General features: G+C 47.7%; 1 long non-coding RNA gene across 1 annotated transcript; it reads right to left on the bottom strand.

The window, feature by feature from the left end:
* Positions 1-1970: 1970 nt before the first annotated feature.
* Positions 1971-26949, bottom strand: LOC134421023 (uncharacterized). Its single transcript, XR_010028497.1, has 7 exons — positions 26517-26949; positions 25570-25746; positions 13403-13474; positions 5156-5302; positions 4373-4543; positions 3295-3395; positions 1971-2593 (listed from the first exon to the last, which is right to left on the bottom strand). It is a non-coding gene; the product is annotated as an uncharacterized LOC134421023 (long non-coding RNA).
* Between the last annotated feature and the right edge of the window lie 484 nt (positions 26950-27433).

Here is a 27433-nt window from a genome sequence, read left to right on the forward strand (position 1 = left end):
GAGCTGTCCATGGCAGTGGCTCCACTCAGGGCCTGCCAGCCTTCCCTCAGCACCAGCAGGAACTAATAATGCAGGGGGAGCCAAGGACTCTTCCTCTGGGGGAAGGAGTATAACCCAGCTGACTGCAAGATGAAAATTTACTGCAATATGAAGGGATCACCATGGAAACCTCTTTATTTTATTTCAGCCAATCTTTCTGCGCTGTCACAAGCAATATCACCTTCTCACTAGCCATAAAGAAAAGGTTCCCAGAGAGGTTTGTAATCCCTGCTGGCTGGCCAAGCCATCTGCCAGGAAGACATCTTTTCTCCAAGAACACCATTTTGTGGATGGTTTCCCTCCTCACCAGGTGTGACTCCACCAGTAAAGGATGAGGCACTGCTCAGTCCTGCATTGCTCCTCCTGCAAGGATGGTGGATTTTAACTTTGAGAATAAGAACGGGTGCAAGGAGGAAAGCCTGCTGTGCCACTGCCACCATTTTTGCCTGTCTCCCTTCCCCCATTTCCAAAGGAAACTTGTGTTTTGCCATGCATCTGCCCCTGAGCAGCAGCCTTTGAGGAACTGCAGGTCTTGAATGACAGCTCCATCCCTCAGCCACGCCCTGTGCTGCACCCACAACCTTGGTGGGAGTAGAGAAGCAGGAAAAGCCCAGCAGCTCCATGGAAAACCTACAATGAGACAGAAGTCCCACCAAGTGAAGCTCCACTTTGTAGGAACCTAAGACTTGGAAAAAATGAAATAATCCATTTTGGCTTCAGGCTGTGGTGACAAAGATGAGGAAGGGAACTGCTGTCGCTTTGGAGAAGCCGTATCTGCCCAACAACTGCTTCTCACAAACAAGCTCTTTGCACGGCCCACCCTATTCCTGTGCCTGACACAAGCAGCACCTTCAAGCTCTGCATGTCTGAATGAGAAGAGCTTTGTTTTTGGAAGATCACCATGACCCAAATTGGGAGATAAATAGGTCAGGCTTTTCAGGCACTCGGTGCGTCACATCCGAGTTTCACTTATATCCTCTACAATGAAAATCTCAATTTGCATTTACACTCACGGGTAAAAAGACTTGAAATCACCAGCCTGGTCATTCAGAGGTGTTTCTAAAATGCTCAGTGGTTTGAGGAATGCTGGGGCTGTCTGTGGGATGTGTGACAGCTCCAGTGGGGTTCTGTTTCCAATCTGTGCGGATGCTCAGGACACTGTGAAAGTTCACCTGCCTTTAAACTCTGCTGCCAAGAGAAGACAACTCCCATTCTCTCCTCACAGCTGGATGAGCACAAGCATCTATTTGCAAATGAGCAGCCTGGCAGAGCAGCTCCCAGCCCGTGCCCTGCCAGGTGGGCAGGCAATGGCCACCTCGCCCGCGCAGGGTGCCCGCGTTCCCCGCCGTCAGCGCTGCCCTGCTCCATCTCCTGGAGCTCCAGCTGATTGCTTCAGCCACCAGGCAGCTGCACATCCTGCTGACCTGATTTGCCCCAGCAAGCACAAGTGCCTGCAGCAAGCAGGGCTGTGTCAGCAGGCACGGCACAGAGCAGGGAGAAGGCAGAAATCAGCCCCTGCCTCCCGCTGCACAACTGCCGCGCCTCCAATTACCTCACGCCAAGAAATAGCCTCTGATCCACCCGAGGAGGCAGCATCCCAAAGACAGCTTGCAGGGTGGAAAAGCCCTTGCACACACTTCAAAGAGCAGCAGCTACTAAAGAAGTACCATCTCGTCTTTTAGGCGAGGAGATATTATTTGTAAACTCCAAATATTCCCCAGGGGGAAAAAATGGCAGGGAGATTACAGCGGCAAAATGACCCTGGGCAGAAGAAATTGATGCCCAGTGGAGTCTCATGGAGTGGCACATGCACCTTGAGAAGGGCACTAACAAAGAAATTAGCAACATATTCCAATGCTTTGGAAAAACTGTATTTTATTCTTTTTTTTTTTTTTTTTTTTTTTCTGAATAAATAAATTGCAATAGACAGATTTAAACCAAATGAACCCGCAAGCCAGCTTCCTTTCTGAGCTTCAGGGTGGATGACCTCCTAAAGGACCAACCTGACTAGCCATCTAAAGGGCAGGTGGGGCAGCTGGACCCTCACACCTTGCAGGGAGGCATCTTTTCACATGTACAAGAGGATTTTTCAGTTTGTATTTGCTAAATAGAAAATTTGATAGCCCAACATTTTATGATGGATCAGTCATCATGGTTTTTGCAAGACAGGGATGTCCACCCACTGACTGAACAAATTTAGTCATCCTCATTGCCTATCAGCTCATCTTCAGCTGAGCCACAAGGTACAGCCCGGGACATTTCCAGATCTGCTTCCTTAAAAAGCTCATTTCTCACTACAGACACTGAAGCAAAGCAGGAATTTTCTATCTCCTTTCACCAGGCCCATGTCTCAGGCCCAGCCTGGCTGCCAGAGAGGAAGGATGGAGAGGAGAGATGAATGAACAGAAAATTCATTTTCTGGGGATTCTTTAGGAAACAGCTCAGGATTGCCACTGGTATTCCACCAGCACTTCTGTGCAGCATTTTCAGGATGCTCCATTTTTCCTCTTCAAGAGCTGGTTCTTCAGTGGAAGGCCATCTCCAAGCCTAGCTCCTGGTGCAGGAACAGTCTGTTCTCAGGCAGGGCCATTCAGCACTTCAGCAATATAAATAACGAGATCTCACATCTATTTTTGACACCATGTTTTTGTGAAGGAAGCCAAGGAATCATTTTTCCTGATGAACTGCAGTTAAGTAATTTTTTAGAAAACATTACAGTATCATTCACGGTAAACATCTGGTGGAAGAGTTCCTGCCTTAAGAATATGGCAGGCATAGGCTTGTCCTAGGATCAGGTGCAAAGATCTGCCCCAAAACCATTTTTCCAATAAAAATTAACCTTTCAGGGATAAAAATACATGCAAATAATTTTTAACAAAGAAGCCCAAACAAGCCTTAACAAATCTGACATTTACAAGAAACTGCAAATTTCCCTTGTTTTGTCTCTGAAATTTGTGGCGTTTTGCATTTTTGCACCCATATTAATCTCAGATTTTGCTGCAACATCACGTAGGAACTTTTACAATGAAAAATGAATGCTGCAAAACATGGGGCAATGTAACCTTTCAGGAGATTCTGACATAAATTTAGATCAATGGGTCTTGGAAAATTTTAAAATAATATTTTGACTCCCTGCTTTAATATGTGCTAAATGGTTTTCATATACATCAATCATTGTTCTACAGAGACTTCAGAAAGAGAAATCAGTAGAATGAAATAGAGCCATATAATGCATTTACTTACTCCTGTACTTACACAGTGGATTTATGGTGCTGTTACCATAAGCTTATTTTGCCACAGGTTTCTTTCTGCCTTAGAGTGTAGAAGTTCATTGGGAAACAACCTGAGGATAAAATCTGCAATAAAGCAATCCATAATAATAATAAAATATTCAAAAGCGTGCTTTAAAATCAGAAAGGATTGCATATATTCATGAGGCCTTCACACTTTTTTTAAGATGGAAAAATGGTGGAAATGTTATTTGTTAAATGTTTTATTTTAAATTATTTGCTAAATTATGCCATCACAGTTAATCTATCATCAGCAATCTGGATGCTATAAATATTAATAATTATTCTTCAATAAGTGAATTGGTAACTCAATAATTAATGGGAACCTTAATATGTATGAATATTTTTCATCATTTCTGCCCATTTTTCCTTCTGTCTGGCTGTCCTGCACAAAGCTCCTGCAAAGCAGGTGAGCAGGAGCCTGCAGTGATGCATTTCCTGAGGGCAGAGCACAGGATCTCCAATCTACTCCTGCGTGCCAGCACACAGAAATGCTCAGCTGTGCTCATGATTCCAGAGCAGCAGAGCTGCCCAGGTGCCTTGGGGAACGTTCCTTCTGCTTTCACAAGGGGAAAAATTGGTCTGAAATACAATTTTGGGGTGTGAGGGTCACAACCTCACACAAGAGCTTGTGCAGAAGTGTGGAGGGGAGCGTGCAAACGCTGGGCATCCCCAACAGCCACGTCTCCACTTTCAGTCTTGCCTTTGCTGCCTTCCCCTGCCCATTGAAGGGCCACTCCTGAGACAAAGCAGCTGAAACTCTCCTAAGGGCTCCTGGGTGAAGTGCTTGCTAAAGGGAGCTGTCACAGAGGGCCTTAAGTATTTGCCCAGTTCTCTTATTTTTTTTTCCCTGTCTCTTGCACATTCCAAGCATTGCAGTGGAGATCAAAGCCTCCAGATGAGCTGCTTTCCCTGCAAAGCCAACCCGACCGGTTTGGTTTCCCAGCTAAATTCATCTCAGGGATTTGCAAACTATCAGGGGGAAATTTGCCAAATTTCTCATACCCCCCCAGAAAAGAAGAGGAAGCCATAAGGAAGCTCACCAAGCACATTAGGCCAGGGAGAATCTAAGAAAAATGAACTTTGTCCCAACGTTTTTCCAGCGCTGCCCCTTCCCATCTCCGGACAGTTTTCCTGTGGATGCCAAACTTAAGGAGGAGCAGGTGCAGCAGTCCAACACTCCAAATGGGGCTAGACATTCCTGGAAAACACTCCTTTCATTTATGAAGTGGAAAAAGCAGTACAAAGTTGTCCAGTAGAAAGATTATAAAAGGCTGGCACCTTTCCCTCAGGAGACAGCCTCCTCTCCCATGCTGCCCATCAACCCTCTCCTGCAAGTGTGCCCATCCTGTTTTCTCTCAGCTCATCCAACCAGGTATGGGGGAACTCAGCCTGCACTTAGCACTGAGAGGCGCAGCTTTTATTGCCAAGCTGCTCCTGCTCTCTGCTTGCAAGGCCCAAGGCTCCTCTGTCTCCTCCTGCTGGCTGTGGCAGCCTGCTCATGTCACTGCCTGCCCTTTCTGTATGGGCCATGCAACTGATGATATTTATGAGCCCCTCCCAGCTCCAAATATTCTGTCATTCTGTGAAATTAACCTCAGTAGAAACCTGTCCCTGTCTCTGCATTGCCCAGAGGACTTAAGAAAGCCGCCTGTTCATTTCACTGCCTGTTCCTTGTCTCACCCAGATCTTTCAACCAGCACAGTGGCAGCACCACCACCAAGACTCAAGCCTTGATGTTAGAGAGGTGCTTCCCATCCAAGGCATCTCCATATTCCCAGGGGTATCCTGAGTACCAGACCAGCCAAAACATTTCTGAGATTTACCTGTAGAGAGCTTTGGAGGCACCTTGCACTGTGGTTCAGCCTGGCTGCAGCTCCAGTGTCTCCTTGCAGCACGTCATGTCCTCTCTGGGAAAGGCCAAGAACACCTTTCCTGCCACGGTCAGCATTTCTTCCACAGAGACATGTGGGCTGCAGAAAAGCAGAAAGACACAGAGGAAAGGCAGAAAAGAAACAGAAGAGAAAAATTAACACAGTGTGCAGCTAGAGAGCAACACTTATTTGAAGGATATCAAATATTAGAGAAGAGAGATGTCATCTCATGATGTTTAGCCACATGAGAGCTGCCTGCTGAGTGAAAGCCAAGCAGAGAGCATGGAGAGGGCTGGCCACAGTCAGCAACAAGTAAGAAGCCCCCCTAGGAGAGCCACAGCTCCCTGTGACCAGGATGAGGTAAATAGCCACAGGTGGTGCTAAGAATGGCAGCTTGTGGGTTTGATTTCTGTATGAGCCCCTCCCAGCTCCAAATATTCTGTCATTCTGTGAAATTAACCTTAGAAGGAGCCTCTCCCTGTCTCTGCACTGCCCACAGGATTGAACAATTTGTATTTAACAATTTTGTACAGCTGCCCCTCCTAAGAGAAGGTGAAGCCCATCTGTCAGGGCTCTGGGTTAGATAGGAGTCCTCCAGCTTGCTTGCCAAGGCAATATCCAGTTATTTGTAACTATTACCTCCCTCCCTGTCCCAGGTGGATGTGCCAGACAGACAACCCAGGGGCTCTCCCCTTTTGGCCAGAGCTTACTGGTCCCTGTCACAACGCAGCTGCTGTCACCATAAGATGAGACAGACAATCAGATTTATTGGCAGGTGCCTGCTTTGCACCCAGTGACTCATTTTTAGGCAGTACAAAACACTCCACCTGCACCACTCAAGGCAGAATCAACCCAACAGAGATGCCAATGCAGCATTTCCATCCACGTCGCCTGGACCATTTATTTCTCTTTGAAACCCATCCCAAACATTTGACTGCAAGGTGACAACTTGAAGCAAAGCTACATGGCACACACAGGTTAAAGATGACAACAGCCTTTCCTTAAGTAATGAGGAGAGAGCAGCCAGGCAGGGTGCAGTGAACACCAGAGTGATGATCTGAAGCTGGGTTCTGGCAAATCAGTGGGAGATGGACACTGAGGTCATTGAAAATTAAATTTTATCCTGGCTTTAACCCTCTGTTGCTGAGAACCATGTGAAGCCTGCACAACTGAAGCTGGGGAGTCGCCTGACAAATTTATTAAAGTGTGCCCACCTCAGTCCCAACTTAATGAACAGATTATGCATTATTGGATGTATACATGGGGATACAGTCCCCTGTCTCTCCAGAATAAACAACATTTCCCACTTTTAATTGTGCCCTGATGTTATAACGATCACAGCTAAACTGGGTAATCATTCATTAAACATGAGCTAATTCCATGTCCTGTTATAATTATTATTGTTTCCTGAAAATATAACGTGCACTAAAGTACAATAAGTGCAAATTGAAATATTGCTTTTGGAAGGTTATTTATTACTACCTTCAGCTGTAAACATTTATAACTGAAATTTATTAGTCCATGGCCTCTTCATATAAATATTTTATGTTCAGCCTCAGGGATACGTATCTTCTCCTTTAAATGTCTCAGTCTTGGCGTCTGCAGCAGCAAAACAATCACAGGAGAGAAAGTTTGCTGTCCTGTATTATTTGGCCACCCTGCTGATAGCACAGGGCAGCTTCACATTACCTGCCCACAGGTACCTGCAGATGAGAGGCAGCAGCACACCTGCAGCATCACTGAGGTTTATAAATTCCCTGGCGTAGCACATGGAGGGTTCCTACATGCCACAGGACAGCTCAGAGTCAATGGAGATGTACAGAGAGAGATAAAGAGGTGCCTGTTCAATCCCAACCTCTAAATTATAATAAATCATTTGGGTTTCCATGGCACCCGTCCAGAAAAGTTGAGACTGAAGTAGCTGATCTGCTAACAAAAATAATGTGTGCTTTTCAATGGTAAATTATCATTTCTACAGTGGAGGCACTGGAAGAAGGCCAGATCCATATCAATCCTTTCCAAATGAACTAATGCTTCTCCCAAGACTCCCAGTCCCTCCTCACACTTTCAGGAAAAAGCACAGATCCTTAGGGAATGCACCAGAGCCTCTGGATGAATATAATGTGCAAAGGGTGAGCCAGCATGAGCCTGCCACGGGGAAAAAACCAACCTACCCTGTCCTGAATAATCAGGATTTACTGAAAGGAGGAGCAAAGTAATGGCTGAGGGATAGCAGGAGATATCCTGTGGGCTCTCCCAGGAGCTGGGTTTAAGTGCCCCAGCAGAGCATTAACCCTTGGAGCATGAAACACGAGCGGGTGCTTGCAGCACTCTCTTTCAATTACCCGCACCCAGGGGCTGCTGAGCCCGTTTGCCTCTGGATTCCCCATTTCCACAAGCAGATACAAACACACACGGCTGCCTCTTCCCATCCCTGCCTGCTCACTGGGATACTGCCTTCCTTCCAGCTCACATCAACCAAGGAATAAAACCAGAGAACAAAACCCAGGGAAACCTGCCTGAAAAATCACCCCCAGCTCTGCAGGTAAAACCCCCGCGCATCAAAATGGGACTAAGTCCCTAAAACCACAGTGCAGCGTTGTTTATTTATTTTTCCCCCCTCTCTCGTTTGATTTCTGAGCAGTCGTTCCCAGGGTTTTAACAGCCCTTGAGCACTCGCTGCTGCATCACTTACAGTATGTAAGGGGTATTGATCTCTCCACGTTTATCCTTTTAAATGGTTCCCATCAAGTGCCGGGAAGTCAACCAGTTTGGGCTGTGTAGCTCATCTACAAAACTCAGGATGACACAATTGAGCCTGCTCAGAAAATGGGGGTTTATTTGGGGTTTTTTCCAAAGGGAACTCGAATGTGCCTGTAGTCATTAAAACACAATGTTTGCATGCCCTTAAAAATCATTTTATAGCTGTACTGAGTGTCTCCAAACATTAAATATGTTTTATAAGTAGCTGGCTAACTAGCTGGGTGTGCTGTAAAGGCAGTAGTAAATAAAACAATAAGACACTAAATACCAGCTGTATTTCATTGTCAGGGATACTTTTCCAGCCATGCAGCAATTCCCAACGTTGAAAACTTTGACTTTTGTTTTTCGTGCTACATTGTGACTAGAATTACACGTAACTCTTAAAGTGATGCTAAATACCTATCACCTGTTAATCTGACTACGCTCCCATAAAGTGAACATTATTAATGTTGAGCAGGTAGAAACAATTTCTGAGGCTGGAAATTCACTTCCCAGGCTTATACATACAATTCAGTAATGTTGTTGAAGCTGATGCTACTTGGTTTAGACCCAGGTGCCACTAGAAATGCATTTGTTGTCACTGTAGGATTGCAAATACTGAGGTGGTTTTTGCCTCACCAAACTCCCTGGACAGAGGTGATTTTCCTGGCAAACTCTTCCCACACAGCTGGGAAATGTGTGGTTTGTAGGTGGTATAAAGAGCACCTGCAAGCAGAAAGGGAACTGGGGAGTGCTCTGGACAGCTGCTCAGGTTAACCCTTCCTAAATTCTTATGTTCATGGCACAGAAACAGAGACAGCAGAGGTCAGAAACAGAGCTATGCCCTTCACCCATCTCCATGCCTCTGAAATCTGCTGGCTTAAAACAAGTGTTCATACGGAGTAGGGAGAAGAGAAAGAATAAAGAAAAGAGAAGACAGAGAAAATATCACCTATGAGATATCTTTTTTTCAACTTGCTGTAAGTATTTCAGGATTTTCCCTTTTATTACCACAGGGAAGGATGAGATCTTGGCGGGAAGAGGTACATTCCTCATTTCTGCCCATTGCAGTGCCTGTCCTGTGGAACAGGACACCCAGATGGAACAAATCCCATTAGCAGGAGGAGCCTTTCTGCCTCCTGCACCTACACTGAGCATCTCTCCTTGGGCCATCAGAGATACCTGCTGGTGAGAGACCCCGGCCCGTGAGGGAATCCCAACCCAACTGCCCAAAACAACTCAAAAACATGAAGCAATTCTGGCAATCTTTCTACAGACAATTTTCCTTTAAAATCATAGAATTGTTCCACTTGGAAAGGATCATCACAAGCAGCTGTGATGCCACCACCCCATGTCCCCAAGTGCCACATCCTCCAGATCCCTCCAGGGATGGTGACTCCAGCACTGCCCTGGACAGCCCATGGCAGTGCTCAACAGCCCTTTGAGAGAAGAAGTATTTTCTAATATCTGACCCAAACCTCCCCTGTGCAACCTGGGGCTGTCTCCTCACGTCCTGTTTCTTGTCACATTGGAGAAGAGAGTGACCCCACCTCACTGCAATCCTTCCAGAGAACTGGAGAGAATTGTAGCCCCACCTGGAGCCTCCTTTTCTCCATGGTGAACACTCCCAGCTGTCTCTGCCCTTCCTCGTCAGGCTTGTGCTCCAGGCCCTTCCAAGTGCCTTCCAGCTCTTTCTGCTCCTTCCAGCATCAAACGTGTCCTTGCCTCCCCAACAAGGCAGAACTGACAGCTGGCCACCAAAGCACCCATTGAATGTGACACTGGTGTGGCCAGATGTGGCTGCAAGGTGCCAGCTCTGCTGTCAGGAGGAGCTCTGTGCTCCTGGGATGAGTCCCAGCACTGCTGAGCTGCCCTGTCACAGAGCTCTGCTGCTGCTGCTGCTGCTAAACCCCATCCATTAATCAGAACGGGAGGATTGAAACCAGGATGGAGAATGACTGCAGAGTGCCTGGTATCTGAGATCAATATTAATTTTACAAACCTCTCCAGAAGAGTTCTTTAATTAATTGTTGGAATTAAAATCAAAATTGACCCCTCAATTTGTTTCTGTGGCCTTTAAATCAATTTTCTTTTCTTTACAAATCATAATTTTCAGACTGGAGAATGAAACACTTTCTTTTTTTTTTTCTTTATTGAGACACTGAATATATTCTAAACAGGACTCATCACCAGCATCTCCCTTTAATCTAAAAGAGGGGAAATATGTGTGCCTCATCCCCAAACCAAAAGAGTCCCCTGTCTTATGCACCTGGGTACCTGCCACAGCTTCACACTTTTGCAGAATTTATCCTCAAGGCAAGGAAGAGTGAAAATAGGATTCAGGGGGGGTTGCTTAATGTCACTGACCTCCCAGTTTGTGCAGGCTGCAATTTCCCAAACTCTCAACAAGGGCTTTGTAACCTACTTGCTACCTTTTTCTACATATTGTCCTGCATTCCCTTATCCCCATTATTTTGCTTTCAAGGAATTGATAAGAATCCCAAACTGGACAAAAGTTGTTTTCCTCAGAGCTGGCACACTGAGTGCACCCTCCCAGTATTTTACGGCTTGGTCCTTACTTGGCATTTTCCCCTGGGAGTGCGAGCAGCTCCCTCCAGCCAGCTGGGAATGCTGATGCTGCCCTGTGCAAAACTGGATTTTGCCATTTTATTTCCCACCCAGTGCACCCCAGCCAGGGGAATTACCTGTAGAGCCCCACTCAGCATGGCCAGGATGGTCTGTAGAGTGGAACTGACCCCAGGAGCAGCCTCTGCTGGATCCCACACTGACAGCAACACCAAACTTCCCTGCTGACCTTCAGAACCACGCGCAGGTGGATCACAAACTTTTGGGCCAGGGCACCAAAAATCCATCTAAAACCCAGCAGGAAAGGCCTGTGAGCTCAACACAAAGCATTTTCCTCTGCAGGAGTGTCACTTGGCAGAAAGACCATTGCAAATCAGTCTCTTGGATCTCAAGGAGATTATTCTGAATACACTTAGCTGCACTTCCTCGCCGCAATCAAGAGAATTAGGCAGCAAACAGAATTTTCCAAGACACATGAAATTTTCCAAGGCTGCAGTGGGGATGCCAAGTGGACTCTGAGGACACCTGGAGGTGTGGGCAGCTAGAGCCAAGTCACCTGGCCGGGCAGCACAGAGAGACTGGGCAGATATTATGTCTGCATTCTAATGGCACACTCCCGTGCAGTTTTTTTAAATTGGTAGCTCTGCACAGCATTCACAGATGAATACCATCTGGTGTGCTGATTTATTGCCCCTGAATTTCTCAAGTTACTTTTTTTCTTTTTTTTTTTCCCCCCTTTTTCTCATCTTACCTTTTCCTTACATTTTCCCTCTACAAAAACATTTTCCACAGAAATGCAGCTGAGAGAAGCATTTCCCTAACATGCTGTTTTATCTCAAGATAAACAGCAGCCTGTCACTGGACAGATCAACAAAAAACTGATGTATGGGATCTATTTAATATCTCTGCAACTCCAGAGCCCTTGTGGTCATATAGAGATGATTGTAATAGGTCATATAGAAAAATGAATATCTGATGTTTGCACTAAGGATGTGTTTCAATGCACATGCACAGGGAGAAAGAAAACAGGTTGTACAAACACCCCTAACCTGCTCCCTCCCACCTGTTTGATGACTGATCTGGAAGAATAAAGAAAACTTACTTTGTAACATTGCTCATTGTGTATTTTACTGTAATTTTAGTGTAATCTTTCTAACTTTTACACTGTATTTCCAGCTAACATCTCTCCATGTATGTGATGTCCATCACCATTGCTGCCAAGTTCTCCAAGTTCTCTTAAATTTACTGGTTTTTTTCCTTTTCCATCCTGCAGTCATACAAAGAACAGACTCTAAGCTATCTGTGCAATTGTTTTTAGACATCTCTTCAGACACATCTTTAAACCTCCCTACACATCCAAATCACCCTTTTTACTCGCTAGGAGGAAAAGTTTCCCTGGTTTAAATAAGTTTGACTGAATGGAAACCAGACTGCAGATTGTCTGTCCTTTTACTCTTATGAAAGCATAATTAAAAGTCATGTTAAAGTTGGGAGATCAAGAGGGTTTGTGATAACAGCTTAGATAACAAGCTAGGAGCTGTCAAAGCTGTCAGGCCATTAAGAAACTAAATAATTCACACCCCAGTAATTGCTTTTATGTGCATTTTCCTATAAAATCCAGGAGACATGTGTCACGGGGCCTTAAAAAGAGCTTTGTTTATCAGCCTCCAATCCACCACACTGCACTTTTACTTTCAGGGAGTTTTGGACACAGGTGTGTTCCTCTGAACGTTTAAAGAGAGTGAAAGCAGAGCTGAGTGTCCCTGCAGTGTGCCTGGCTCCTCTGGGCGCAGCAGATTTGGTTCTGCTCACCTGCACCACACTAGAGAGAAATTCTGGCTCTGCAAAACAGCACGGGATGGTTTTTCTTCCTCCCTCCCAATCCTGACATTCTTTTTAAGCTGAGATGTGCCCGAGCTCAACAAATCACCCCACCAAAACTCGTGCAGCAACACAGGCCCCCTCCAAAGAGCTGTTTGCAGCCAGGGAGCCACAGCGATGTGTGCAGGGTGCCACTGTCACCTACATCAGTGCCACGTGCTCGGCACAGGGAGGGTCGATGCCACCTGAAAAGTTCCAGTTTTGGAGAAGTGCTGCTTCTCTAAAAATTTTTGGGAATGGCTGGGGGGAAACGGGTATCTTCTACACGGGATTACCGGCAGCATTTCTGCAGGTGCTGGCCGTGGGACAGCCCCTGTGTGGGAACCTCGGGCTGCCCGCATCCCTCCTGCAGCATCCGGCCACTAGATGCCCCTGCAAGCCACGCAGTCTGCCGGGCAGGGCGGCAGGGAGACAAAGCTGAGGCAAAACCCGGGGAGAAGATGGAGCCTGCTCTTTGCCAGGGGGTTTGGCAGCAGGTGTCACCTCTGTAACCAGCATTGCAAGGGACTAGGGACGGCCCAGAGCGGTGATGGATGAAACCATCATCACCATCATCATCAAGCACTTCATCCCTGAAATCATTCCCAGTCAGGCTGGGCTGCGCTGGGAGCAGCCTGGTCTAGCTGGAGATGGTGTTGGACTGGATGGTGTTTAGAGGTCTGTCCGAACACAGGCTAATCCATGTTTCCATGGGTGTGCAAAAGGGCTTCAGAACCAAACCAAAACCTTGACTTGCCCCTGTGACATCGCACATCTTTTGCACTGGCCAGTTTACAGTGCAGAAGAGCCACACAGGGAAACACAAAAAGCCAACAAATGCTGCAAAATTCAAATGCTGCAAAATTCAGGTATCCTTTGTTGCTTTATGTAGCATCAGCTCATTCCCACAGATGCTCTTGATGCTGCCTGCCCAAGGAGGGGGATGTCACCACACGGGCTGATGATTGCTCCCAGCTCAATGCTTCTCAGGCCCCCATTTATTTTACCTACCATTAGCCGGGTAACAAAGGCCCTTCAGCTTTTGCATTCATCTTCCCTTCGTAAGGAATCGCTGGCTCCACTCTATAGAGGGAACAGAAAGAAAAAGTAAGCCTCCACCTGTGTGCACGGGTATTTCTGGCCCTGGGTGCTGTCATTTTTAGGAGTGAGGCACTCAGGTTTGGTGCCGCTGTGGCCGTGACCAAAGTCAGGGTCAGAACAATTTCCCTTCACAAAGCCTGTTTTGGAGGGGGGCCTGGGTTTTACTTTTTCTGTGGTGCTGCTTCTTTTTCAGTTCCTTTGCAGATCTCTGTTTCTTGCAGAGATTGTCCAAAGCCTGTAGGTCCCTGCGGGTGGGGCAGGCACGGAATTCTGCATGAGGGAGGGAGTGAGGGAGCTCCAGGAGCCAGAAGGGCTGAGCAGGAAGCACCTCCTGGCTCCCCTGGGCTCTCCTGGTGTGCCCAGGACGCTCCTGGTGGGATCACCCATCTCTCCTCGGTCGCTTTTCCCTCAGTCCCACGCTCGGAGTCGCTCTGTGGCACTATTGTGTCCGTGTCCCCAGCCCTCGTCCCCCATCCTCTGCTTCCATCCACAACCTGCGGGAGCCCGGCCACGTCTCCCCGCACAGGAGGGTGGCAGGGGACAGGCTGCAGGGACCCCAGGCCACGCCGTGCCCCCACCCCGTCCCTGCCCTCCTTGGCTCACTGTCCCCCCCGCAATGCAGCCGCCTGTGAATATTAGCCAAAAAGGAGATCCTCGGGGATAAGAGAGCCCGAGGCTGCTGAGGGTGGCTGCGGAGGGAGGATCAGGGCTCTCTGGGCACGGACGGGCGCTACGGGAGCCTGTTTCCATGGGGAGCAGGAATCCGGCTCTGCTGGGGGCCAAAGGAGCCTGGGGATCCTGCTCACAGAGCCACGGGGATCCTGCTAAAAAAGAGATCCTGCTCACAGGGATCCTGTTTAAAAAGGGATCCTGCCCACAGAGCCACTTGGAGACACGGGGATCCTGCTAAAAAAGGGATCCTGTCCACAGGGACCCTGCTCATGGAGCCACTCGGAGCCAAAGGGATCCTGCTCACAGGGATCCCGCTAAAAATGACCCTGCTCAAAGGGATCCTGCTAAAAACGGGATCCCGCTCACAGAGCCACTTGGAGCCACGGGGATCCTGCTCACAGGGACCCTGCTAAAAAAGGGATCCTGCCCACAGGGCCACTCAGAGCCATGGGGATCTTGCTGACAGGGATCCCCCTTACGGGGATCCTGCTAAAAAAGGGATCCTACTCAAAGGGATCCTGCTCACAGAGTCACTCAGAGCCACCGGGATCCTGCTCACAGGGATTCTGCTAAAAACGACCCTGCTCAAAGGGATCCCGCTAAAAAAGGGATCCTGCTTGCAGAGCCACTTGGAGCCACAGGGATCCTGCTAAAAAGGGATCCCACCCATAGGGACCCTGCTCATAGAGCCACTCGGAGCCACAGGGATCCTGCTAAAAAAGGGATCCTGCCCACAGGCATCCTGCTCCAAAGGGATCCTGCTTACAGAGCCACTCGGAGCCACAGGGACCCTGCTCCAAGGGGGGACCCTGCTCCCAGGGACACACGTTCTCCTCTGCTCCACCCCAGCCGGAGCTCCGAGCAGAGCAGGAGCCCTGTCCCTGGGGATGCCACCTCCAAAGGGAGCCCATCCCGCTAAATCAGCGCTCCCAGCACCGGGAGCTTGTCCCCAGCCCTGCCCGGCACATCCCCCGCAGGAGCATTGCCAGGCTGGGCTCGGCAGGGACCTTTCCCTTCCCGCTGCCCTGCACCGGGACGGGCGCGGAGAACACCTCTGGAAGCAGAGATCCCAGCTCAGATTCCTCCCCCCGCCCTCTCCCTCTGTGTTTTCGCTGTTGCCGGATCCCTGCGCTGCCGCTCCCGGCCGGAGCTCCTCTCCCATCCCGCCTTGTCCCGGGCTGGCGCTGCCCCAACAATGCGGCTTTGAGGCTCCCGGTGTGCGCAGGGGAGGGACGGGATGCCGGGCTCTGGAGCGGCTGTAATCCCCCTTTAATTGCTGCATAAACACAACCTGTGATTTCCATGCATTGGAAATAGCTGGGCGCATTGTCTTCTGACTCCAGGAGGAACTTTACAGCTTAAAAGAAAGAGCCCCGTTTTCTTCTATCATTTACAAAACTCTGTTGATGCCAGAAAGCCACTACTGTGGCAACAAATGGATTTTAACAATTATCTCTTTTTAAAAAAAATGAAATTTTAAAAAGTTGGTTATGTTGCATTTGTTAAATCCCACATAAACCAACTGCTGTGAAAACTTCCTTCTTGTAAAGTAAACTAGACTGAAATTAGGAGGAAAAGGCATCTTCCCTCAGAAAGTGCTGAAACACCATTTTGGTTTTATCAGAATTCCACACAGGAGAAAAAAAAAATTCAGCAAAACACCATGACTCAAAAATGTGCCACTGGGCTTCAGTTTTTGTCCCTTAAAGCCTTTATGTTTTCCGCCTGAGTTTTTTCCACCCAAATTCATAAGAGCTCAAAATCTAAAGAGTTTTCTAGCTTGGTAAAGCCACTCTCTGTCTGGGAAAGCTGGGAGCAGACCCTGGGAGCTGCAGATTGCAACAAAAGTTGGTCCTGAAAGGAGGATGGAAGCAGAAGGTACTGGAAAACCACAGTTCCCATGGGAAATGCTAATGCTTTTTGCACAAAAATACTTTGGTTTTCAGCCAGCACAGCTTGGTTGTCAGTAGCCTGATACATAAATCCCAGAATCTGGAGTGGAAGGCAGATGTGCACATGGAAAAGGTGATTTTTAGTGAACTTTGCACCAAAGGAAAAGAAGAAGCTACACCATAAATCTGATGAGCTGTGTTTCTGTGAAATCTCAGCGTCATGGGGACTTTGCCATTCACCACATCAGAATCAGGACTTCTCTGATGGTCCTTGAGGCCCCTTCCAACACAAAATATTCTGTTCCCATGATCCAGAAGGGCATGCATGGATGTGGCACTTGGAAAACCTACAAATGTTGTGCCCAGGATGTCTCTCAGGCAGGATGAGAACCCTGGGCTTGCTCCAGGGCTGTGGCACAAGCACAGCAGGCAAGGTACAAGGTGTTCCCTCTCCATTTGAGTTATTCCAGTCAAGTGCTCCAAAAGAAGCAGAGGGCACACCCATTCCCATGAGTCATGGTGAGGAAAAGCCATCGCACGTCTGGTGTGTGTGACACCAAACCAGGCTGATGCAGGGCTTGGCCCCCAGACCCTGCAGCAGCATTGCCCTCTGGGCAGTGGGGAAGAGGGATAAACAGAAGGATTCAGGCTCTCCAACAGTTTAGGATGCAGCTGGTTTGTTATAAAAGGACAAATTTTGGCTACTCTTACAGAAAGTTTAAAAAAAAGTTGCATTTTTCCAATTGCTGCACCAAAGTTTCACGTATTCTGAAAGTTTAAGGAGATTGCTGGGAAAAACCTCTGTGAATTGCTGTTTGTGCACATGCACATAAAATCCACCAGAAAGTCCCAATTCCTGTGGAGGAGCAGGTAATTACCTACTGGGGATTCACAGGTTGGCCCTGCCATGCCTTGGGACACAGGCTCTGTCATGCAGGTACAAACCAACAGCTGCCATGCCACAGCAGCTGAGAGCAAAATGTATTTACTGTCACCCCTGCCTTTCATGGAAAATTGCTAAAAGTGAGAAGAATTACATCATTGTATGTCATTAAACCATAAGCAAGCCATAACCATGGAGCCATCAGACCCAGAGGGGTAAAGGCCTCTCTCTGGAATCCCTGAGGGGCTGCAGGTGAAAGCACAGCCCCAAGCACTGACTGTGAGCTGAGGGCACAAAGGATCCATGGGGCAATCCCATGACACCATGGGATCTAGGCTGTCTGCACCTTCCACAGCCATGGAAACCCCTCTTTTCCTGCAGGTTCTTTCTTTTTTTTTTCCTTCTCTCTTTTTTTTTTTTTTTTTTTTTTAATTTTTTTCCCCATTAAACAAGCCCAAGCTTACAGAACGTGCTTTGCTGAACTCAGACAGACTCTGTGGCTGCTCTGTGTTGGAGATTTTGTTCCTCAGCATTTCCACAGCCCCATCCAGCCCACAGAAACCCCTCTGTGTGCCCCCAGTCCATCCCAGCAGCCGCTGCCCAGCACACATCTCAGCCTTGGGGTGGTCTGGGACTGTGCCAGGCAAATACAACTGACAGAGTAATTGGTGGGGCTTTTCTGTGGAGAAAGTGTTGCTTGTTTCTGGGTTTGGGTGTCAGATCACTGCAGCTCATTTCACTGGTGCATTATCAAATTCCTTTCTTCCAGGTAACAAGGTGCAGCCGAATCAGGGAGGGCTAAGAGGATTAATGAAGATGTGTGGCATCTGAGCCTGAAGTAAGCTGAGGTGGGAGCAAACAAAAATTCATCATCTAATGACCAGATATCCACAAAGGGCTCACTGTTTCCAGAAGAGCAGCCAAAATGCAGTGTCAGGTGCCATCAGCAGCCCACATGAATCATCCCTGCAGCGAGGCTGTAGAACAAGGTGTTGGTTTCCTGTGTGCTTGCTTGATAAATCACAACCCTACAAATCCAGGGAAGGCATGAAAAGGCCAAGATTTTATAACATAGGGATTGGGGTCTGTCCTATGGAATGTGTCTTTCTTTAAGCCCCAAATGGAAAGGTTGGACTGACTAGACAGGAATGGGGTCCACGAGTCTGGTCTCACCCACAATCTATCCCATACCATGGACAACTGAATCATTTTTATCCTTTTCCTGTGCAAATGGAGACAAATCCTGCACCATCTCAATGATTAATATCTAATACTGACCACAGGGAACCTCGGTACCATGGTGACGTGTCTGAGCAAAACACAGGGTGGAAGAAAGATGCTAAATAAACAGACAGAAAATTCAGTCCAGGGAGAAACAGAGCTCTGGAAAACACTGAGGGAGGTCACTGGAGGAGCAGCAAAACTGTCAGCTGAGCTAAGGCACTGGTCAGGAGGGGACTGTCTTGCTGGCTTCCAGGCAAACAACATGGATATGACAGGCGTGTGTGGAACTGGGAAAAGGGAGGACAGCTGGGATTTCAAGAGGGTGAGACCCTGTCCCCATGAGGCACCACCTCTGCAAACAAGGAGGAAGAGGGGCCAGAGGCACTGGGGATTGGCCCTTGCATTCATTCAGTGTGGTCTGAAAGGCTGGGAGCTGTGGATGAGGAAGGAGATTTTAATTCACCCTGGGACTAGCAGGGACCCACCCACGGAGTATCAGGTTGGTTTTCTGAAGGGATTAAGGAGTCCTCACCCTTTTGGGAATTCTCTGTGCTGTTTTTGTTGCTGTCATCCAACAAAGGTGTGGCATCAGAGAGGTCACAGCAGAGGTGAGCAACGTGTTGAGTGCTTTGCTTCCCCCAGGATGGAGCAACACAGAACAACCAGAGCAGGTGAGTCAGGAGAAGGGTAAGATAATAGGAGAGACCTGGAATGTGCATCAGCACTCAGTCCCTTGCAAACTTTTATACTAAAAATCGATGCAAGTAATTTCTGAATTCTCTCTCTTCAATTTTGGTAGAATAAACCACAGGGGAAAAGCAAATGAACTCTTCTTCAAATAAACACTTTGCCCTATGGATTTGCATGGATTGGACATTCCTGGCACTGCTCTTCCCCAGCTGGGGAGGTCATGGCCACAGGAATCCCCTTTCTCCTTCAGCAGCAATGCCAAGGAGTAAAGGGAGTCATTCCTGAAGACAGACCAGTAAAAAAAAGGGAAATTAGTGCCAAATTCTACAGGTTCCTGCCCACTGGATTTGACAGGGGGTTGCAATGATGAGAGGGCCACTCCTCTTGGTATTGGCAGGTAAGAGCAGCGACCACAAACTGTAGCTTATGAGGTTCAGATTGGATATTCAGAAAAAAAAAATTGGACTAGGAGGGTAGACAGAGCTGGAACAGGTCACTCAGAAAGTGGTGACATCCACATACACAGCAGTGATCAGGCTTTGGCCAGCCAAAGCCACAGCTGACATCATCCGGTGTTGGAGACAGTCCTGCTCCAGGTGGGAGGTTGGATTGCAAAGGTCTGAGGTATTCCTTAGGGGAAGGAATAAAGAAAAAGTTGCATAAAAAGAATAATCCTTCCTATTTTGAAGCCTCATGGGATTTTGCAAGTCACCAAAAATGTATTTTCACACAAACAAGGACACTGCCACTCACCAGTGGGTAAGTGCAGCGTGGGCTGCCCATCTCATATTAGGAAGCAATGGGGGCAGCTCCTTCCCAGTGGGCAGAGAGATCTCCTTTGATAAGAAGATTGTGCCTTCTGGAGAACTGCTGGAAGGGTCTCAGTAGCCCACTTTCACTACTGACAGGTGAGAGATTTGGGTGGTTTGATTCATTATCCATTATCCTTTTCTTGATCACCTGCCTGGAGCCCTTTCATGTGGCACTCACTGACAGAGGTCTCACCAGGCAGCTGGGAACAAGCCCTGCTCAGAAGCACAAGATGCCAACCCAGTTTTGCTGCTCCCATGGTGACACTCCAGATAACCCACTTTGTAACTTCTCAAGATGCTCCTGTGTTGCTGCCACCAAAAAGCCACACTTGGAGCCTTCACATGACAGGGAAAGAATGGATTCATGATGAGAAAACCAGTACAAGCAGCAACAAGTGACTGGGCACACGCTCAGCTGTTAGCAGCTCTGCTGATGCCACTGGAAATGACTGTGGGATTTTTTAAGGACACATCAAATTGATTTGGATCTGTTAAAACCCAACGCCTTGATCTCCATCTGTGTTTTGAGTGTCCCTGCTGGAGGAGCAGAGGGAAGGAGGCAGGCGAGCGGAGAACAGGATTTTCCTTGCCTCATCCCCACCGAGTCTATTTGTTTAAACAAGATGGGTGGAACCAAAGCCATGCATGGCTGAAACTAAAAGGAGGCAGTCTCTGTGCCTGAACACCTCTCACCAGCACATTTGCTCAAGTGTGTTTCCCTGCACTGCAAAAGCCAGTGGAGTCCTAGTGGCTCACCCAAGGCAGCACCTTCCCTCCAAAAATTTTTCCTTATCACCCAGGCTTCTGAATTTCAGTGGGTTTACCTTCCTCACAGCATCTTCTAAAACTGGTGGGATGGGATGGGGATCTGTGCCAGCACTCACAGGTAACAGCCCAGCCCCATTTCCCAGCCCTCCCTTAACACTCTCCCCACAAAGAAGACAAACAGGTCTGTAGCTCATCCCCTCTTCCACCACAGCTCATCCATAACTCCACCACTTTCACAAATTCCACCTAATAGGTGGGTTGGGTGGGTAGAAACCTTCACACATTATTAGTGTGCTTATTTTCAGCAATAAAGTAATTCTGCAGGAATTCAGCCACGTGCAAAATGTCCTTTCCATTCCTTTGCTCTCTGTGAGCAGATCTCTGCACCACACCAGGCACCTGCTTCACCCTCCCTGCACTGAGGGCTGGAAAACCCACTCAACATCCCCTGCAAAGAGCAGCTCAGATGGTGTTTACAATAAGAGGAGATCTGCCCAGTGCTGCTGGATTTGGTTAGACAGGAGTTAATCAGGACTTTTGAGGTCAATGAGCCCAAGCTGAGCCCACAGGTAACCAAACGAAGGCAGACACAGCTTTACTTAGACTGGAGAAACTCCCCTGGAATAGTTTGTTAGTAAATGGGTGAGACATGGCCATCAAAGTCTGACATTGCTCCAACACAACTCAGAAACACTCCAGCACTTGTATAGGCTTCCACTGCACATCTTACCCCAGCCCTGAGGAGCCCTGCTCCCAGCACCACACAGAGTTTTACAGGGATCTGTGACGAGACACCAAGAAAACCAGGGCTGGTGCGGATGGAGAGTTTGGAAACATGTCCTCGGTGAGTAAACACTCTTTTCCTTAAAACAAAACCAACGGCAAAACAACAATAAAACAATTTATTCACACTCTTGGGAAAATGCTAATTAAAGTTTACTTTAAAATACTAGCAGACACGAGTGTGGGCTGTAACAGGAACATACTGTGAAGTGACAGGTCTGCAATAATCCCATCCCTCAGCCAAGTCTAATTCATTCCCATCACACAAAGGTCCGAAATCCAGGGAGGCTCTTGGAGCCCAAGCATGTGCACTTGTGGGAGGTGCAAGAAGTGTGTCTGCAGTGAGAACAGGTGTGAGAGCAGGGGTTCATGCAGGGGGGTGCCAGGAGCCCAGCTCTGCAGCAAGCACGAGGAAAGCTCTCCCTGCTCTGCCACGACAGCTTTGCAGAGCTTCCCTCACATTCCTTCCAAGCTTTGCTTTGCTCTGGAGCAGCCTGGCCATGGAGAACTGGGAAGAGCCATGGGAAAGGCTTTGCAGAGCACTCCCTCACGTTCCTTCCAAGCTTTGCTTTGGTCTGGAGCAGCCTGGCCATGGAGAACTGGGAAGAGCCAAGGGAAAGGCTAAACATGGCTTGATGCTGGAGGACGAGGTGCCACGACTGCTTTGCCTCTGAGAAGATGGGCACAGAATGGAATAACTTTTTGTCTCTAAGAGCTAACAAACCCCTTGTTCCTCAGGGAGTCCAACACTGCCTTGAAACTCATGAACCAGGCAAGAAAGGTTACTTGTCTCCTTCTTTAAGAAGGTTTTCACTCTTCCCAAGTGATGCTGCTGCCACTGAACAAACCCAAGCTTTCCAAATGGGAGCAGAAATCTTCCATGCCCCATAAATTATCTGGAGCCAGGTGTTAGGTGAAACACCAGGCACTGGCAGAGCAGGAAAAAACCCTGTGAGGGCAACACTGAAATGAAAATTAGCTTGTTCAAGTGATGCCCAGCTCCCCTGTTGCAACACCATGGCCTTTGGGCCCAGATAGGCAAAGGCTGTTGAGGAAAAAGCTGATAGACATAATTTCCATGGCTCCACACAATGTGCTTCCCTGTTCCTTTAAACTCCTATAATGCATTCCAGTTTGAGCAAGGGAAGCTACAGAATAGGATGCTTATGACTTTTTGCTTTTATGAGACTTTTTCCTAATTCACACACGTCTACTGCTAAAGGACTCAGCATTGCCTTCATTTCAAGGCCCTTCAATAAAAGAGGACAAGAGCACTGCAGCACACACAGGTCACTGTCCCTTGAGCAGAAGGGTGGCAAAAACACATTTGCCAGCTCCAAGAATGGCTCAGGGATCACACCATGAGTGCAGAACTACCCTAAGCCTGCCTCCACTCACTGGGGATGGCAATGAGGAGAGGCAGGCTGGGTGTGACAGGAAACCATTCCCCCCATTGCCTGCAGCCAGAATTATTTATCCCATTTCACTGTGATCCCACCTGCACTCACTGCAGCACTTTTGTCCTGGAAATTTTTCTCCCACTTTAATTAGATGGAACCAATAAACCATAAGTCAAATGGGTGATTTCACTTTTAATTACATTTTCCAAAAGGTTATAAATAGTTCCATTAAAGCACACACCAACCACCAGGTGCTTGCCCGTCAAGCCTGGTGCCACCTCACCTCTTGCAGGTCATCCTGCCCAGTGCCACACCAGATTTGGGAGCCCAGGTTGCTGCTCACAGCCTTCTGCCCACCTGATCCTGTCAGGATCTGACTCACAGCCCTGTGTGGCACTCTGCATTTCAGATGTAGTGGCTGCTCCTGCTTTAACTCACTGACCATCTTACTGGGCACCAAAAGGAAAATGGGAAACATCCCCCTGAGTTATCATAGGATTGAAGTGGAAATGCTGAGTGTCTCAAGTGCTTGGAAAAATTGTACCCTCTATCCAGGCTTGGGACTGGTGACCCCACCAGAGTGCTGACTGCCTGTCATCCTCTGCACCACTGCACAGAATCACAAGTTTAGATGATGTTTTTGGGAAGCTATCACCACAGACACCAAGGGGAGAACTCAGCTCACCCCTCCTTCCTCATGCAGCACTAAGGCTTTGACTTCCCTGCATGTAGAGCTGAGGTCCCACTTCACCCTCCTGCCCCATCCATCTGTGCTCTGAACACACAACAGGGACAGATCTGTGCTCTGAGGCACAGCACAGAACTGGGGGGAGCTTGCTGAGCCCCCAGGAACCCTCTCACCTGTCCTGAACAGTGTCACCTGGCACTGAACCCCCTCAGCTGGCACTGAGCTCCTGTGCCTGCCACACAGGAGTGCTCTGAGATAATTCCCTGATAAAGCTTCCTGCCTGTGAAATCCCTGAGAGATGAATCCCCTGTGCTCCCTGAGAGATGAATAAATTGAAACCCTAAAAACGAACCCAACAGATGGGAAGCAATATAATGAAGGAGGATTATTTCCCACAGAACCTCCAGCTTCCTCCTTGGCCCTCAGAAGAGTTGAAAAGCAAGGTCAGTGTAAATACTTCTGCATCCCAAAGCTGTTTAATAAAAACATCCCCAAGTTTACCAGAATGCTGCTTAGCTGTGACATCTTCCTAACTGGAGAGCAGGAACTTCAGGGTAGCTACTTCACCCTGATCAGAGTTTCTAGCCAGAAATCTGGGCCAGATCCACTGTTGCATTTGCTGGAATTTGACTTTTTCCATATTAAGGGTCTCCTCTTAGTGCTGAAGCGTTGCATTTGAAAATAAGCAAACATCAAGTGTGAACTGTAAGCCCTGGGGATTCTCCTTAGAAGAGTGGTTAGATATCAAAGAAACACTCCAGCACAAGCCTTGTGGCCATTGGGTGACAAGGACTGCCAGAACCAAAAGCCAAAGGAGCCTGATCCATCAGTGACACTCAGGGATGAGCAGTGTGACCATTCAGCTCAGGGCACAGCCAGACCTGGCCTGGCTGCACTGATCTTGCACAAAAGAAGCAGCATTTGCACCATGATCCCTGAGCTATGTGAGCCAGACTGGAAAAGCTTGAGAAGAACCCAGTCTTTAAGTTTAACAAGCAGATGCAGTGTCTAGAAGCTGAAGAAGAATGTCTGCATCCTTTAAGCAGAGAGTGGAGAGACAGCTGCCATCAGCATCCATGGATGCTTCCCACTAAAATACCTTTAAATAGCAGCTTCTGTTCAGTATCCCACAGAAGACAACAGAGCTAAAATATCTTAATAAAAAGGGGATTTTGTTTTGGTCCAAACATCTTAATTTCAGATTTAGCAAGTGGCAAGCTGTGTGTCAGATACCACCCAGACAAAACCTGTCTTAATTTAGAGTTGACACAACATTTCCAACCTCAGGAAAAACAAAATCTCCTCACTTACTGCCAATCTGCACCTTCAGGACCAATGACCAGCACCTGAAAAGCTCCAGGTTTGAATTGGGATTAATCCACCACAGGAGAGGAGGGAAGGGAAAATAAGAGACCTATATCCCAAACTTGAGACCCCTTGGAAAGGTGTGGAGGAAGAAAAAGCAAGGGGCTGCAAAGTGCCAGCCCCCACATGACTAGTGCAGGGCAGGTGAGTGCAGCACAAGGATCTTTCAGGGGAAAGGAGCTGGGGACTGATGGAGAGGAAAAAAATCCCCACCTCCCTGCCCTTTACACATTCTGCAGGTGCTATAAAGCTACAGAAAGTGCTGGCCAAGGCAGGACAGTCTGGAAAGGGATTCATCCCCAAACTCACACATGCTGTCCCCCTCCCTCTTTGCCCTGAGACAGAGCTGTCAGCAGCTGGTGAGCAAACACCCTGCTCTCCTTAACAACAAAAACCAGCCACCCTCACACTCTGCACTGCCTTGAAAAACCCCCTCCAAAGCTGACACAAACCCTCACAGAGCAGCAAATGAGCTGGAGCCTGCTGGAGCTGGGCAGCAGCACCCTGAGGCTCCAGCCTCACACCCAGCTGGGGCTTCTCTCCCAGCTCCCTCTTCCCCTCCAGCACATCCCTGGGTATGTGGCCCTAAGCATGGACTCCTCTTCCTGCCCTCCTGCAACTTTTAATCCTTCCCCCCTCTGCAGTTTTTGGTGTATCCAAGTTGTTTATGGCTACTCATAACTATCTATAGTTCACGATTAAATAGCTTATGACTCTAAGGACAGGTAGTGCACACACCTTCAGGCACTTCTAGCAATGAGGGGACAGGATTTATTTCAAGGCAAGGCAATCTCCAGTTTCCTTGAGCAATGTTATTGCATTCCAGTGTGGAATTTTTGAGTCTTAGTGAAGAAACACATGGAGAAATGCCTTTGGGTAAAAAAGTAATGAGTTACACACCTGCATGGATTTCTGAAAGACAGACATCCGACATCACCACTCCAGGCTTTTAAAGGCTGTGGTCTCCAGTTCAAGAGCAGATTCCTCAGGTAAGGGAAAAAGCCCTCATCCTCTCCTTCAAAATCATGGACTGCTTGTTCAGAGTTTCAATATAAGCCTTCAGATAAAGGTGATGTCCTGGAAATTCAAAGGACAGAGCAAAAGCTGCAGCTGACAAAGTGCATGAACTGAACTCATGCAAACTGTGGCATTTTTACCTTCAAAGAATGATCTGTACCCTCCTTCAAATTTCATACCCACTAGTTACATGTAGTACTAGCTTCAAACACACAACATTGCTCAAATTCCAATTATTTTACACATTAGAAGAAAAAACCCCTTTGTGTGCAACCCAAATTATGCATGAAAACTCATAGCAAAACTAATTTCTTAGCAGGTTCAAACAGCATGATGGGGAAAAACAGGCAAAAAATTTGACATTTTGTTTAATCTGTGGGTAAATATTCTTAGCCTGCTTTTAACCATTTGCTTCCAAGTTTTGTAAAAGGACTAAGAAAGTGTCCAAATGCCTGAAGTTTGTATTTTTTCCAGTGAGAAGGTCATATTTTTTAATCTTTTTTTATATATCACCTTAACTATTTGGTCATCTAAACAGGTACTTGTCCTTTGCCTCTGCCAGAAGAAGAGGACAAGCTCTGTAAAGCTGAAGCTGGAGCAGCACATGAGCATGTGGAACAAAACTCTACAACTGCACAGCCCACACATCATCCCCCTCAGAAACATGGCAAAAATATTCCTTTCCAGTGCCACAAAACCTCCAAAACTCTGGTTCTGGCTTTATTTTGGACCAAAATCCTGTAGTCTAATATTGCACATTTTCTAGCTTGATTTTCTAGCTAATTTCCCTGGCTCAGGCATTTCCTTGCTGAGGTTTGATGAAGGCTTACCTGGCCTCCCACTGTTCTTTTCAGAGAGAAGGGAAGAAAAGGACTGGTCTGCTAATTCCAGTTGCCACAGTCAGGAGCAGGAGACAATATTTCTTCAGAAGTTCACTTCCAATGGCAAACCTTTTTCCTGAATATTTTCTCTGAATATTGCTGCTGGCATTCTGTGAAACCTGGAGGTCCAGCCCACTGTCTGTGCTCAGCAGCCAGCATTCCCTCTTGGAGAAGCACAGGAAGGCAGAGGTGAGGGCTCTGTAGATCATATCCTACAAAGCAAGCACAGTTAAATGCTGATGGGAACAAAAGCTGCTCTCAGAAGGACGTTCTGCCCTCAATTCCATCAGAAAGGACTGAGCAAGCAGGGTTTGACAGAGCAAGAGGAAAATCAGGATCATCCAAGTCAGACAGAAGTGTTGGCAGCTATTTTCTTCCTACTTTTGATGGCTCTCAGCTATTGTCATACCTGGAACCAAGTCAAAAGCATGCTTATCCTGCTGTGCAAAGCTGTTTCTCTCAGCCTCTCTAATAAATCAGGGGCATTAGCAAACTTCTTAGGCAGGTTGCAAAAAAGCACCATCCCATATTTAAAACGCACCAATTTCCAGCTGAGGTCAGTCGTGTTTCCTTTTAATTTTGATTGCTTAATTTTAAGGCAGCTGAGCTCTCCCCTCTTCCAAGACTGCTCATGCCAAGCAGTGAATTCCCTGCTCTCCTCCTGGCCTCGGCAGGATGGAGGAAGCTCCCTGAGCAGCAGGCCCTCAATGGCTCTGGAATGTCACCTGAGCATCTGCTGCACAGGGAACTGGTCAAAGATGAGTTTGTGAGACCAACTGGTCTCCCCTGGGGTTCTCTCTGCACAGCAGAGACTTCACAGCCATGCCACAATGCTCCTCACCTTAACATCACAGGGAAATTTAAAC

Source organism: Melospiza melodia, chromosome 8, assembly GCF_035770615.1.
Source record: "Melospiza melodia melodia isolate bMelMel2 chromosome 8, bMelMel2.pri, whole genome shotgun sequence".
In the NCBI taxonomy this organism is placed as follows: domain Eukaryota; kingdom Metazoa; phylum Chordata; class Aves; order Passeriformes; family Passerellidae; genus Melospiza; species Melospiza melodia.